General features: G+C 35.7%; 1 long non-coding RNA gene across 3 annotated transcripts in view; it reads left to right on the top strand.

Moving 5' to 3' along the window:
• Positions 1 to 272: 272 nt before the first annotated feature.
• LOC144373036 (uncharacterized) overlaps positions 273 to 14,556 on the top strand; it is a 128,841-nt gene continuing 114,557 nt past the window's right edge. For all 3 annotated transcript variants that reach the window (XR_013432837.1, XR_013432838.1, XR_013432836.1), the window contains exon 1: positions 273 to 658. This is a non-coding gene — a long non-coding RNA (uncharacterized LOC144373036). The remainder of the gene's footprint in view (positions 659 to 14,556) is intronic.

Genomic DNA, 14,556 nt, shown 5'->3' on the forward strand with positions numbered 1-14,556 from the left:
CTGGGCTCCGGAGCGCTGCGGGGCTGCTGGGCGGGCTGGGGGCCAGCCGCCCACGTGATCCTGTTACCGGCTGCCTGGCCCGGCCTCTGCTGGCTGCTCCGCTTGGACTTCTTGCAGCCTGGAGGTGAGTTTTCTGCGTGAGCAGCGGCGGGGGCGTTCTCCCTCGCCGGGGCGGGCGAAGTTCAACGCCCCCACTTTGCTGCGACCTTTGAGGGCTCGCTGGCGGGTGCGGACTGCGAGCGTCTGTGCGGGGCGGAGGGACACCATGCCGCGGGAGGGAGGGCTCCGTGTAAATTTTTTTGTGCAACCAACTGCGCCAGGAGCCTGTGGCGCGCGGGCGGCGAGCGCGGGGACCCTGGCGTGGCAGAGCCATGGATGGACAGGATCGGGGCCTTGGACTCTGCAAAAAGCTGCAGTTGCAGCGAGACCAGAAGATGCGCTCCGGGGTGGGTCTGGCGGCCGGCGCGGCTGGCGGCGGGGTCAGCTGGACTCAGGCGCCCTGGCTCCCTTAGTCGTTGGAAAACAATGGGAAGCCCCGGTCCTCCGCAGGCTTCTGCCCAGACCCCCGCCGAGTAAGCGGAGCGAGTCCACCTAGGCCAAAGAGGACATCATCGATGGGTTTGCCAGGACCAGCTTTGTCCCTTTTGAAGCGCTGGAGGTAAGTGCCCCCTCCCCCCATCTGCCTTTACGCACAAAAATTGGAAAAAAATGGTTTCTGTGTTCCTTCCAGAAACAGCACTGTTACTTGCACTTGGCTTCTGCTCCTAACTTTGCCACTCTGTATGTATTTAACACTAAGCAAATTTCATAATCCTTTGTACCTCATTTTAAAGGTGTTGAATGTATAGATTGCTACTATCCCTTCCAGCAGTGGAAGTCTGTGATTTTACAGATGACTGAATGCTCTGAATAAGATTAAGAAAGCTTTTTTTTTTTTTTTTTTTTTTTACAGTGTCTACAGGTCAATCCAAAGTGCTGTAAGTGTCCTCAGCTCTTAGGTTGTTTGGTATCATTGGGAACTATAGTATGGAGTTGTTTTTTAAAATAGGCTCAAATTTTCACTTGTCTTAGTGTTTCACTTTGACATGTAGTGATACCTACTTAGAACTTTAGGGAAGATGGGTTAACTAGTGCAGAGGATGACAAGATGTCTGGAAAAATCATTATTTGAAATACTCTTCAGGTAAATAAATACATATTCTCCCAGTATTAAGGATTGAACTTAAGGGTGCTCTTCACTGAGCTGTATCCCCAGCCCTTGTAAGAATGGCTTTATTTTGAGGCATGGTCTCCCTACATTGCCCAAGTTGACCTTGAACTTGTGATCCTGCTGCCTCAGCCTCCTCCATAGCTAGGATTGCAGGCATGTGCCACCATGCTTGGCACTCTGGTTATATTATTTATTGTGCTGCCATATGAATTTTCCACCTGTTCTTCTAACTAAACTTAATTGTGTGTGTGTATATATATTTATTTATTAGGGGATTCTATCTTAAAATGAAATAGCGTCATAAAAAAGAAAAACCACAAGTATTACAGAAAGTCTTTAAATAGATATTGGTTTTAGTTTTACCATGTATAACCTGTGTATCTTTGTGCAAGTTATTCAAATCTCTGATCACCTGGCTCCTTGGATGTGAATTCTAGTGATAACATTGCTTATATTTCTTTAAATCTATAGGGTAAATGCTGGCATTACTCAAATAAGAAGGGCTTAGAATTATAACTATTGATAACTCCTTCAAAAAATGTTCTAAGAAGTAAAATGGGCCTATGAAAAATTCTTTAAACATAAAGTCCTATCCACCTGTTCATCATTATTAATTGTTACTATTGTTAGGCTTTTCATGCAGAATGCATGCTACTTAATTAATATTTGGATTATCATATATGAGTTTTAATTTGTGGAATATAGTTTTTCTTTAATGTTATCAAGACATATTGCATTAATATTTATTGGTACTATCTTTGCCTTCCTAGAGAAGTCCCTACATTATCATGATTCATTTCATTTATTGAACGTTTATTTTAAATAAACATTTAAGAATGATATTTACTATGCTCTGCTTTAGCTATATCAAATTTTGACACACAGTGCTCTGTTTTCAATGTCATTGAAATTACATTGTGATTTGCTATAAAACCCTTGTGTTTTGTAAAAGAATGCTTTTGAAATTTATTCCTGTCCTAATTTTTTTTTATTTGCAATTGGTTTGTTGACAAAACCAGGTCATTTGTTTTATAGTTTGTCTTACTCAAAATTTTGGTGATGTATCCTTGTCATATGTTTCTTTGTCCCCTCTATTTCCTGAAATTTGACTATTAAATCTAGATCCTTAATTAGGTTTTAGTGACACATCTCTGGCAAGAATATAGTAGCCAGGCATGGTGGAACTCGCCTGTAGTTTCAGCTACGCTGCAGGCTGAGGTATGAGGATTGGTTGAGCCCAGGAGTCAGCCTGTGCAACATAGGGAGACTCTGCTTCCAAAAAATAGAGAAAAAAGAAAGAAAACTTCATAGGTATTATTTTTGTGTTACCATTAACTGACAGTAACATGTTATCGTCTTTTCTAATATTAGCCATCAACAATTATTGTCTGCATCTTAAACAGTAATTGATAAAGGACAAGAGTGTATGTAAACATTACTTTTAACTGTTTGTTGAGATATTTCTATAAAACAAATGCACTCATATCAGCAATTTGACTCCCTAGGTCGAATTCAGTCAGAAAAGGTCATATGAAAATGGGATAATTTTTTTCTCTTTACTGGATGTTTTTTTTTAAATAATGGACTTGTTCTCTAGCATGAACATGATGAAGAGTTCTTTTCTTAGTATCATTATGAAAGCACAGAATGAAATGTATGTGATTGTTTCTATTATGGAATCATGACACCAAATTTGTTCAGATTTTTGCATTAGAAACCATCCTGAGTCCTTTTAACATGAACTCCAATATATTTTCACAGTTTTCTTAATTGTTTGAAGATCATCTTGTGCATTTTTTTATTACTATTATTATTATCAATATATATTATACAAAGTAATGGGTTTTACTCTACATTTCCATATATACATGTATCATATTTTGATCATGTCTACCCTCCATTCTACTTTCTCTTGCTCTTTGCCCCACCCACCCAGTATCCTTCCCCCTTCCCAATAATTTCTTTTCTACTTCAATTCATCTCCTTCCCACTTTTTACCCTTTGAAAAAACACTAAGGAATGGTCTATTTGGATTTTTTTTTTTTTGGTGGTGGTGGGGGGGAGGGGGGAACTAGGGATTGAAGCCAGGGGTACTTAGCCATTGACATTCCCTGTCTATTTATTTTTACTTTGAGACAGGGTCTCACTAAATTGCTAGGGCCTTGCTTAGTTGCTGAGGCTGGCCTTGAACTTTTGATGCTCCTACTTCAGCCTCCCAAACTCCTGGGATTACAGGTATGCACCACTATGCCCAACTCTAGTTGGATTTTATGGTAAATCTATTTTTAGTTTTTTGAAGAATCTGTAAACGGTTTTCCATACCAGGTATACTAATTTACATTTTCATCAACAGTTTATACAGATTCATATTTTTTCCACATTTCAACTAGCATTTGTTATTTTATTTTTTGCTTTTGCTTTGGTTTGTTTATTTATATGACAAGAGCCATTCTGAATAGGGTGACAGGAATCTCCATGTAGTTTTTTGTGATTTATTAAGGCTAAAGATATTATTTTTACATATATTTGTTGTCTTGTATTTGTGTTCTTTTGAGAAATGTCTGTTTAGATCATTGGTCCAGTTACTGATTGGAATATTTGTTCTTTCTGAAGATTAATTCTCTGTCAGATGAATAGCTGGCAAAGATTTTCCCCCATTCTATAGATTTTCTCTTCACTCTCTTGGTGGTTTCCTTTGCTGTGCAGCAGTTTTGATTTATTGTAATCCTATTTGTCAATTGTTTCTTTTGTTTCCTGAGATATCAGAGTACTATTCAGGAAATCATTGCCTGTTCCAGTATTTTGAAGTGTTTCCTATATGTTTTCTTCCAGTAGTTTCAAAGTTTTATGTCTTAAATTAAGATTTTGATCCATTTTGAGTTGATTTTTCTTCAGGGTGATTGAAATCTAGTTTCAGTCATCTGCATGTGGATATCCAGTTGTCTTAATACCATTTGTTGAAAAGGCTTTTCTCCAGTATATGATTTTTGGCACTTTATTGAGATCAGCTGTCTGAAGATACATGGGTTTATTTCTGGGTCCTCAATTCATATATATATATATATATATATATAGAGAGAGAGAGAGAGAGAGGGGGGGGGGCAGGGAGAGAAAGAGAGAGAGAGAGAAACTGTAATGAAAATTGTATTATCTGTAAATAATACAGATAGCGAGATATATCTTATTTATGTTTATATTCTCTTTTTTTAATATTTATTTTTTTAGTTGTAGTTGGACACAATATCTTTATTTTAATATGGTAGTGAGGATCGAACCCAGGGCCTCACATGTACTAGGCAACACTTTGCTGCTAAGCCATAACTCCAGCCCCTTTATATTTTTTTTTGTTGTATCCATGTATATCTGTTTTTATGTCTATACCATGTTTTTTTTAATTAAAATAGCTCTGTAGTATACTTTATTTATTTGCTTGTTTAGTCATTTGTTTATTTATTTTTTGCATTACAATTCTTACTACACCTTTATACCACAATTTATCATATCTTTGATTGTATATAAGGTATGTTGACACCAAATTCACATCTTCATATTTTGTATACTGATGAGGGTCTCTATAGTATATTTTAAAATAAAGGATTACAATGCCTACATCCTTAGTCCTTTTGCTCAGAATGATTTTGATTATTTGTGGTCTTTGTTCATTCCAGATGAATTTTAGGATTTTTTTTTCTATTTCTGTGAAGAACTGTGAAAGATGTCATTGGTATTTTGATTGTGATTGCATTGAATCCATAGATCACTTTCAGTACTATGGCTGTCTTAACAATATTAATTCTTCCAATCCATGAACATGGAAGATCTTTACATCTTCTACTCTCTAATCTCTTTCTTCACTACTTTCCAATTTTCACTTAGCAACCTTTCGCCTCCTTGTTCAAGAAACACTGATTTCTTTCTCAGTCCATTCATTACTGATGTATAGAAAAGCTATTGATTTTTGTATATTGATATTGTATCCCTACTACTTTGCTGAATTTATTTATCAGTTTTGAGTCCTTTGGTGGAATCTTTAGGATTTTCTCAGAATATAATTGTATTATTTGCAAATAGGGATAATTCAACTTCCTCCTCTCATATTTATATCACTTTATATATTTTTCTTACCTAATTGCTCTGGCTAAAATTTCAAGCAATGTACTGAATGAAAAGGTTGAGAATAGATACTCTATTTCCTGATTTTAGAGGAAATGCTTTCAGTTTTTCCCCATTCAGAATGATGATGGATATAGGTTTATCATATATAGCTCTTATTATAATAAGGTATCTTCTTTCTATATGTAATTGAACTTAATCATGAAGGACTGTTGAATTTTACCAAGGACTTTTTCTGCATCTATTGAGGTGATCATGTGATGTTTATTCTTGACTCTATTTATGTGCTGTATGCTGTATTACATTTATTGATTCATATATATTGAGCCATCATTGCATCCTAGGAATGAAACCAACTTGATCATGATATATGCTCTTTTTAATGTGCTATTGAATTCAATTTGAAAGTATTTTGTTGAGGATATATATCATCTATGTTCATCAGGGACATTGGTCTATAGTTTTTTTGTTGTTGTATCCTCATCAGGTTTTGGTAACAGGGTGATACATTGCAGAATGAGTTTGAAAGGGTTTCTTTCCATTTTAATTCATGGAATAGTTTGAGGAGCATTGGTGGTAGTTCTTTAAAAATCTGGTAAAAATTCATCAATGAATCTGTCTGGTTCTTATACTTTTTTGTTGGGAAACTCTTTATTACTGCTTCAATCTCATTGCTTATTATTGATCTATTTAGATTTTTTATGTCCTATTAGTTCGATTGTGGTAGGTCATCTGGGCCTAGAAATTTGTTAATTTCTTCTAGAATTTCCAGTGTATTGATATATAGTTTTACTCAATATTGCTAATGATCCTATGAATTTGAGTGATATGTGTCATATTATCTTTTTTTCATCTCTTTATTTGTTTGGGTTTTCTTTTTTTTTTTGGTTTGTTTAGCTAAGTATTTGTCAATTTTGTTTATCTTTTCAAAGAATCACCTTTTAGTTTAATTGATTCTTTCTATCCTTTCTATTCATTTATTTCCTGTTCTGATATTTATGATTTATTTCCTGCTACTGATTTTGGATTTGGTTTTCTCCTGTTTTTCTAATGCCCTGAGAAATATCATTAGATTATTTGTGTTTGCTGTGGTGATTTTTTTATGTACTCATAGTTATAAAATTCCATCTTAGTACTGCTTTCATTTACTTCTGAAATGTTGGTAATTATGCAACACTGGCTGAGTCATAAAGAATTGAGTGTATGTCTTAGTTGTGATTATTGATCCTGAGTATATCTTAGTTTAAGTTTCCTATGTTGTGAAACAGGAATATTTGTTTCTTTGAGGATTTTGTAAAAGTAGTCCTGAGTAATTCATTTCAGATTATAATGACAACTTTTATTACTGCTTAAGTTATTGTTTTTATTTATTTTTAAAGTTTTTGGTACTAGGGATTGAACCTAGGAGTGCTTTACCACTGAGTTACCTTCCGTATTACCCCCTCTTTTTTAAAACAAATTTTTGAGATGATTTTGCTTAGTTTCTGAAACTGGCCTTAAATTTGTGATCCTTTTGTCTCAGCCTCCTGAGTTACTGGGATTCTAGGCATATACCTCCATGCCTAGCATATTAGATAGGGTTTTAGAGGGAAAGTAAGAGAAGAAAAACTTGGAAGTGAATATTCAACTCTCTGTACCAAAGTAAGATGACTTTCTTCTTTTTTTCAATCCTGCCAAATATCACAAAACCTGGACATTATGAAGGAAAAAGAAAATAAAGGTTTTTTTAGTTTTTTTCAATGTAGTAAGAAAAAGTGGGAGCAAGTAAGTATTTTCTTATGCAATATCTTACAAGAGTCTTCAAATCTTGTATAAAATAAGTGGTTTTTATCTTGAAATCGCATATAGACACTGTCTTTTTCTTATTAGACTGCAAGTGCTCCTGCAACCTCTCTAATAAATAAGCACCGCCCAACTTTTTTGAGGTCCAATACTATTTCCAAACCACATGTTTCAAACATCCTGCCATTGGATGCACCCAAGAAGAGGCGTGCTCCATTGCCTCCAATGGCAGCATCTCAAAGTGCCCCTCAGGACCTTACAAACATACAGGAGAGGCCAGCTTCTTGTGTGGTGAAATCCACAAGTGTGGAGGAGACTGATAAGGTGGGTAGGTTTGTTTTGTTTTACAGGATGAGACAAGGTTACGTAACTTAGACCCCCAAGAAAGTTAGTAACAGTTATTAATATGTAATAACATGAGTAAGTATTTAACTAAAATTGGTACTGGGAAAAGATTATATGTAGTTTGATGCAATGAAGAATAAGTTGCTATTTTAAGGAGCTTTTTTTTTTCAAGCAAATAGCTGGTCTATAAACATTAAGTCTTACTTAATGCATATATTACAGATGAAAATGCTTATTTTCAAATGAAAATGTTTTTAAACAACAGTCTTTGTGCTAATTCATGGGCTTCTAATTTGTATGTCTTCTTTACCTAATTTTGAGATTCTGCAGAGGAAATACTGGTGTGTACCTAAAATCAATACTCTGTTTTTTAAAATGAGCCTTTTAATAGAACATATTGTGATTACCTTTATGTGTTCTTATGTTCAAAGCATTGTTCTATGTGTACCTTTTCCTTTAAGTTTTATTTTTATTCTTCTTTATTGTCTTGTTTTCACTCCCCTATTATTATTGGTTCCCTTTAATCCTAAATTTGGGAATCTATTAGCAAACAGCTTTTTATGACTAAGCAATCTGAACATTCTTGTTTTATTCATGTGGAAGGTAGATGATTTTTCAAGTAAATGTGATTGAACATAAGATGATGTATTATGTTGCTTGTAATCACACAATGATTTAAATGACTTTGAGAGCAATTTTTATTTTGAAGTATTCAAGACAACAGGTGGTCTTCTCATATCTGGTTGAAGGATTTTATTTCCTCCTCAGAAGTTTAGTAAATTGTAGCCTCAAGAAATGAACTCTTCCCATCACCTAATATGCATTTGGATACTTTCTTAATTTAAGAAAAACCCAGCAACTTGATTATAGTTTTTTTGTAAACTATCATGTGTGTCTTTAGAACATAGCAATTTGAATAGAAACACATCTTTAAAGAAATGCTTAATGAAGTTGTTACTTAGAAAATCAACTCTCTTATTTCTATTAATATGTCTAATTTAATGTTTGTGGTGTAAAATCTCATAAATCAGGAATTTTTTTCTGTGATGGAGTCATTTTTCTGACAAAGTTTTCCAGGGTTACTGCTTGGTAGTTGAGTGAAGCTTTGCAAAAAAGGTGATCCTTGAGTTCAGTCTTAAAATGAGTGTGGGAGTCCATCGGTCAGGTGGAGGACCCTGTCCAGAGATTCAGTTCCTGAATACAATAGCTTGCCTGGGTGTGTGCAAGGATCAGATTGAACCAGCAAGGAAATCTAAAACCAAGTCAGGGTCAGAGACTTCATTTTGTGCTTGTAGCTCCTATGCATTTCTTCATAGCAAAAGCATTTTCAGGATTTTTTATACTTGTATTTACCCTAAAATTACATCCTAAGTGTGTAAGTTATTATACTCTCAAGTAGTTACCAAAGCATCTTTTTCTGTATATAGAAATCATCATAGCCCCTGCTTATAAATCTTTCTTCTGGATTTCCTCATTTAATCCATTCCAGTGAAGTTCCTTTGTACTTGGATCCCCAGGAGGTCTAGGTTGTCTCTTAAAATTCTGGACTGTGCTACCAGTGACCTTACTGAAAGCTATTTCTTTTGATTCTCGCCCTCTGCTCTATGACCACTTGGTGCCCTCTGTTAAGTAATCTTTTTTTAGTATTTTGCCTTTGGCAAACTACACATCTTTATACAATTTTTAATTATTTTTTCTTTTGATCTGGACATCTGGATAGTTCTTTGATATATTGTTCAGCAGAACCCAGAATTATTTGTTTTTCCCTAGAGAAGCTGAAGAACCATTTTTTATTTATTCATTACAAAAGTGCATGTATGCACACACGTGAATTCTTGGTTGCCTAGGCACCTTAGTGCCTTTTCCTTACATTCCTGGCCATACTTGATGTGAATAGTCACCTTTTGGTCCTGATTTTTTATCCAGGAGGAGTCAGTTTTTGTTTTTGTTGTTGTTGTTGTTTTTAGATGGGGATTGAACCAGTGATGCTTTATCACTGAGCAACATCAAAAGCCCTTTTATTTTTAATTTTGAGACAGAGTCTCAGTAAGTTGTTGAGGCTGGCTTTGGACTTGCAGTCTTCCTGCCTGAGTCCCTGGGATTACAGGTGTATACCATGGTACCCTGCTAGGAACCAACTTCTTGTACTTTAACCACATGCTATTTTTATTTTTCTTGCGTTCACTCTTTTACACATTGTCTGAATTGCAGATACCTGAATTCATGATTCACTATGTTCACTCTACTCTTTAAGAGGCAGCACATCTCTTCTTTTGTTAAATCCATGGGCTGATAATTTTCACTATGTGATTTTAATAGTGTCCCCCTATGTCCAGGTCTTAAATAAATGAAGTCATATTTAAAACTAGTGTTTTGTGGATATACTTATGGGTGTAGAGATGAGAGCATCTTAATTTTAAGTTAGACCCAAATCCACTGGTGAGTATGCCAATGATGAGTCCACTGAGAGGGCACATAAGGTGAAGACAAAGCAAAGGTGATGTCATGCTGCTGCATGCAGCTAAGGAGCACCAACAGCCAGCAGAAGCCATGGGATCATGGCCTTTCCAACACCTTGATTTCCTTGATTTCGGATTTCTGGCCTTAGAAACCATGAAAGAAGAACTTTGGGTTGATCTAAGCTACCCATTCATGGTAATTTGTTATAGCAGTTATAGGAAACCAATATATCAGTAACTCCAATCCTGGTATTCTTCTGGTTGTACATTGACCTCACTGTTACTTAGTGACTCATTACACGAATAAATCAACATATTTAAAACCAAAATCATTTTTTCCCTCCTAGACTGAAAAGCTAAAGATCATTTTTTTTTTTTACTTTTTTCCTTATTCTTTCACATCTACTTAGAAACCAATTCTTCACATAGTCACCCTTCATAATGTATTCCATTTCCTTTGCTGAAGTCATTCCTAGGAAAATACAGGCAGAGTAAGGTGAGAAATAGTATTGAACTTATCCTCAGGATTCTCTAAATGGAGCATGCTGCCACATTTCTATTTGTTAATTATCACTTCCCAGTTCAGAAACCTCAGTTTGCTGTGATTGATTTTCTGGGTCTCAAGTTTCTTTACAGACTGATCCTAACTTTTAAACTTTTAATCCTCATAATTTTCAGGATGCTTTTAACTCTGACCACAAGATTTGACTTCTTGACTCACATGTGAAATCCTGCTTCCTTTCCTTTCATAATTGAATGGCCCAATTGCATTTACAAAAGTGCAGGTATGCACACACATGAATTCTTGGTTGCCTAGGCATCTCAGTGCCTTTTCCTTACATTCATTCCTACTATCCCATTCAGTGGATCCTGTTTGTTTTTTTTTTTAACTTAATGAAGAATTTTTTTTTTCAGATTTTAGCATAGAATACTTTTTACTTTATCTTAACATGTCTCCCTTGTGCCTTTTTATTTTTTATGTATATGTTTAGGTTGTATGTTCATATATTACATAATGCTAAAGGTAAAAAGGGGAATACAGTGAAAATCATCCTTTTCTGCTTTGTCCTCAACTAAATTCTTCTGCCCAAGGGCAACCAATGTTGACAGTTCAAGTCCTTTTCAAGAGCTAATGAATCTATGCAAATTTAAGTCAATACTCATACTACCCATTGTTCTTTTCCCATGGTCATGTGCTACCTATACCATGTTATTCCTCACTTTTGGTACTTAATGATTCATTTTGGATATCCTTATTAGAACATAGAGGGCTTCCCTTGTTTAAAGATTGAATAATATTACATTGATGGATATAACAGGATTTACTTACCCTGTCATCTAAAGATAAATATTAGGGTTAAATTGTTATTGTTTAAAGCATAAAGCTCTGATAAATTTTCCTTTTGTCCTCTTCCAGCTATAGGGCAGGAATTGTATTCTCCAGCAAAATCCTATAACACTGTAGGTATTCAAGAGAATTGGTGGTATAGTACAGAGAATTGACAAACATTAATAAGTAGAGCTTCCACATATCCAAGTATATTATATACAATGAGAATTTGTCATATCACAAAATTTTAGTATTTATTTCAGTTTTGTATTTGTTGAATTTTCTGAAACACTTGGATAACATAGGTTGCTTATATTTAGTTTTATGGTAACTGGACCACATGGCTTTTAGAAATGTTTTCTTGGGCTTTTATAGAAAATCCAGAATTTTGACAACCTTATATTTAAAAATCAAGGATGAACACCTAAAACATTATATTATATATTACACTGTGCATATAAATATAATTAACCATTGGATTGACATTACTTATATACAAACATTCAGAAAATTCAGCAAAGCATATCAGTTACTTAGTTTACTGATTACTTGCTGAGGCTGGTCTTGAACTTGCAATCCTGCTGCTTCAGCCCCCTGAGTTACTAGGATTACAGATGCCACCACTCCTGGCTGAACTTTAAATTTTAACAAGTCACTATTTTATGTGATTGAAAGTATAGGCATGTTGGGGAAAATGTAACTGGAAGAAAAAATATTTGTACAAATCTGTTCTTAAGTATGCAAAGAATTTTAGATACACTTATGTCCTATGATTTTCATTGTCTGTGATGCAAAATAAACTACAAGGGTGCGCTGTTTAACAGAAGTACAGTGTTGCAATCTTTTCCATTTTTTTTCTTCCAAATTTACTAATGAGCTGGGAAGTTTTCACGAGTTGCACTCATTACATGTAAATTATACATGAGTAAAAAAGAATAAGGATTTGCAGAAGGGTAAAAATTGCCTTCTCAGTTGAGTCAGCCTTTATGAAGCTCTTTTCAGGAGGTTCCATGTAATATTTTTACCTTTATATCAATAGCCAGAACTTAGTTACATGACTCCATCTGCTGCAAAATAACCAGAAAATGAAGTCTTTATTTTCGTCTTACCTTATTTTATTTTTGGTTCTGGCGGTAGAATTCAGGGCTTGCATGCATAATAAGCTATACTCTAGCACTTCCAGCCCTGAAGTCATTCGTTTAATTGATTTTTGGCACTAAGGATTAAACCCAGGGCCTCACACATGGAAGGAAACCACTCTGCCACAGTGTTATACCTCAGGCCCCTGGAAGTCTTTTGTTTCAAATGATAATAGATGCAGCTATGAAATCTCAACTCTGTCCCTAAGGAATAAGGGGGAAATGGACACTAGGATAAGTTCTTCCCAGCTTTGCCATATCATATCCCAACTTCTACAACTCACCTATAAATTTAGTTTCTAGAGCAATCTATGGATTGATTTTCCCTCACTGGAGTTTTTCAAAAAATTATCTCAAGAGTACTTACTTAGTAGGTGCTGTTTGAGAGAGGAGAAATAGCATGTTCCTACTCCAGGGACCTTTTAAACAGTTTGGGCAAAAGAAACCCATATAAAAGGAACAATCCAGAATGCTATGTACCAGTATGTTCTGGAGAAGTGTTTTGTGGTTTGAACCACTACCTTAAGCTTAAAAACTTATTTGATCTAAAAACGATCTCAAGCTAACTTTAAATGAACCACATTACTATGTTGACCTATACTGAGGAGGAAACTTAATATTTGTCAACAATAAAGCATTCCAAAGTGTGAAGGTTAAAACAAACCAATAAAAAATGCTCTTCAGATCTGTTGTTCTTAATGCTTCTTGTAACTTTTCAGGTATAGATGAAACCTTGCAAAATGATATTAGAATAATTTTTAGCTTCTTAATCTTTCCACTGATGTAATCATCAAATGACTGGTTGGAGGAAAAACAGACCTAGACTATAACCTTATCAAATCAATTTAGCAAATATGTTCTTATTACCCAATAGAGCAAGGCACTATACTGGGCCCTAGAGATACCAAGACACTTCTGTCAAGCAGCTCACAAACCAGGGGAGGAATCAGGTATACAAGGAGAGATGGTGCTAAAGGTTTTTCAAATTATTGCTGTTCATCTTGTTGCTTTAGTCATAGGGATTTTAAGAGAGGTGTAATGCGTGGTAAAATAAAGAGTGGGAAGAAATGATTCCTCACTGGAAGCAACCAGAAAACACCACAGAGCAGTGGTTCCCAACCAGAGGCAATTTTGGAGCCCAGAGCACATCTGGCAATATTTGGACATATTTTTAATTGTCAGGACTGTGGACAGTGGGCAGGGGTGAGGATTGCTTTGAGCTCTAGGGAGCAGAGGCCAGGGATGTTGTTAAACATTTTACAATGCACAAGACAACTACTCACAACAAAGAAAATACAAGATGCTTGTAGTAGCAAGGTCAAGAAATCCACTTTAGTAAGAAGGAAACATTGTACAGGGATGATTAGAATTTTCTCAAGCAGAGAACAGGAATTCCAGAGAAAAGGCTGTATGAGCAAAGCCAGTGGGGAAAAGGAAAAAATCATGTACTGTTTGGGAAATGCGGAAGGGTTCCATGGAGGTTTAGGGTACCAACTGGGGTACAGTAGGGAGAAAGAATGGTCACCTTTGAGATTGAGGCAGATTGTGGAGCCTCCTGCTTTCTTGGGTTTCATTTTATGGACTGGCGTAAGCCACTAAGGGTTAAAATAGTTGAAGCAATTAAATTAAAACTGTGTTTTAGAGATATAATCAGAGGGAGAAGAAGCTTTGATTCTTAGCATATAGTAAGAAAATTATTTTTGAGGAAGACAGTCACCTTCATTTAGGAGTTGTCTGTTGTTAAGCACTGGTTGTTGCAAAGTCCCTAGGAGAAAGAAGGAGGGATTCTGTGTCATTGGACTGGGGTTAGTTGGGAAGTGAGGAGATAAGGAAGGACAGTGGGTAAAAGAGGTACAACCCTGGAATTTGCACCACCACCTTCAGATATTCAGTAAAGTTTACAAAAATCACATGTTCACTGTTTGGAATTTTATTTTTTATTTTTAGTAGAAAATTTTAATATTTATCTTTTTTTTTTAGTTTTCAGCAGATACAACATCTTTGTTTGTATGTGGTGCTGAGGATCGAACCCTGGCCTCATGCATGGCAGGCAAACACGCTACCGCTTGAGCCACATCCCCATCCCTGTTTGGAATTCTTTTGGGAAATGATTGCATTTGGCTTGACTAAGGATTGGCAGGGAGAGTGGTGATAATGGGGCAATGGCAGTTGGAGATA

This window comes from Ictidomys tridecemlineatus, unplaced genomic scaffold (genome assembly GCF_052094955.1).
Source record: "Ictidomys tridecemlineatus isolate mIctTri1 unplaced genomic scaffold, mIctTri1.hap1 Scaffold_215, whole genome shotgun sequence".
Classification (NCBI taxonomy): Eukaryota; Metazoa; Chordata; class Mammalia; order Rodentia; family Sciuridae; genus Ictidomys; species Ictidomys tridecemlineatus.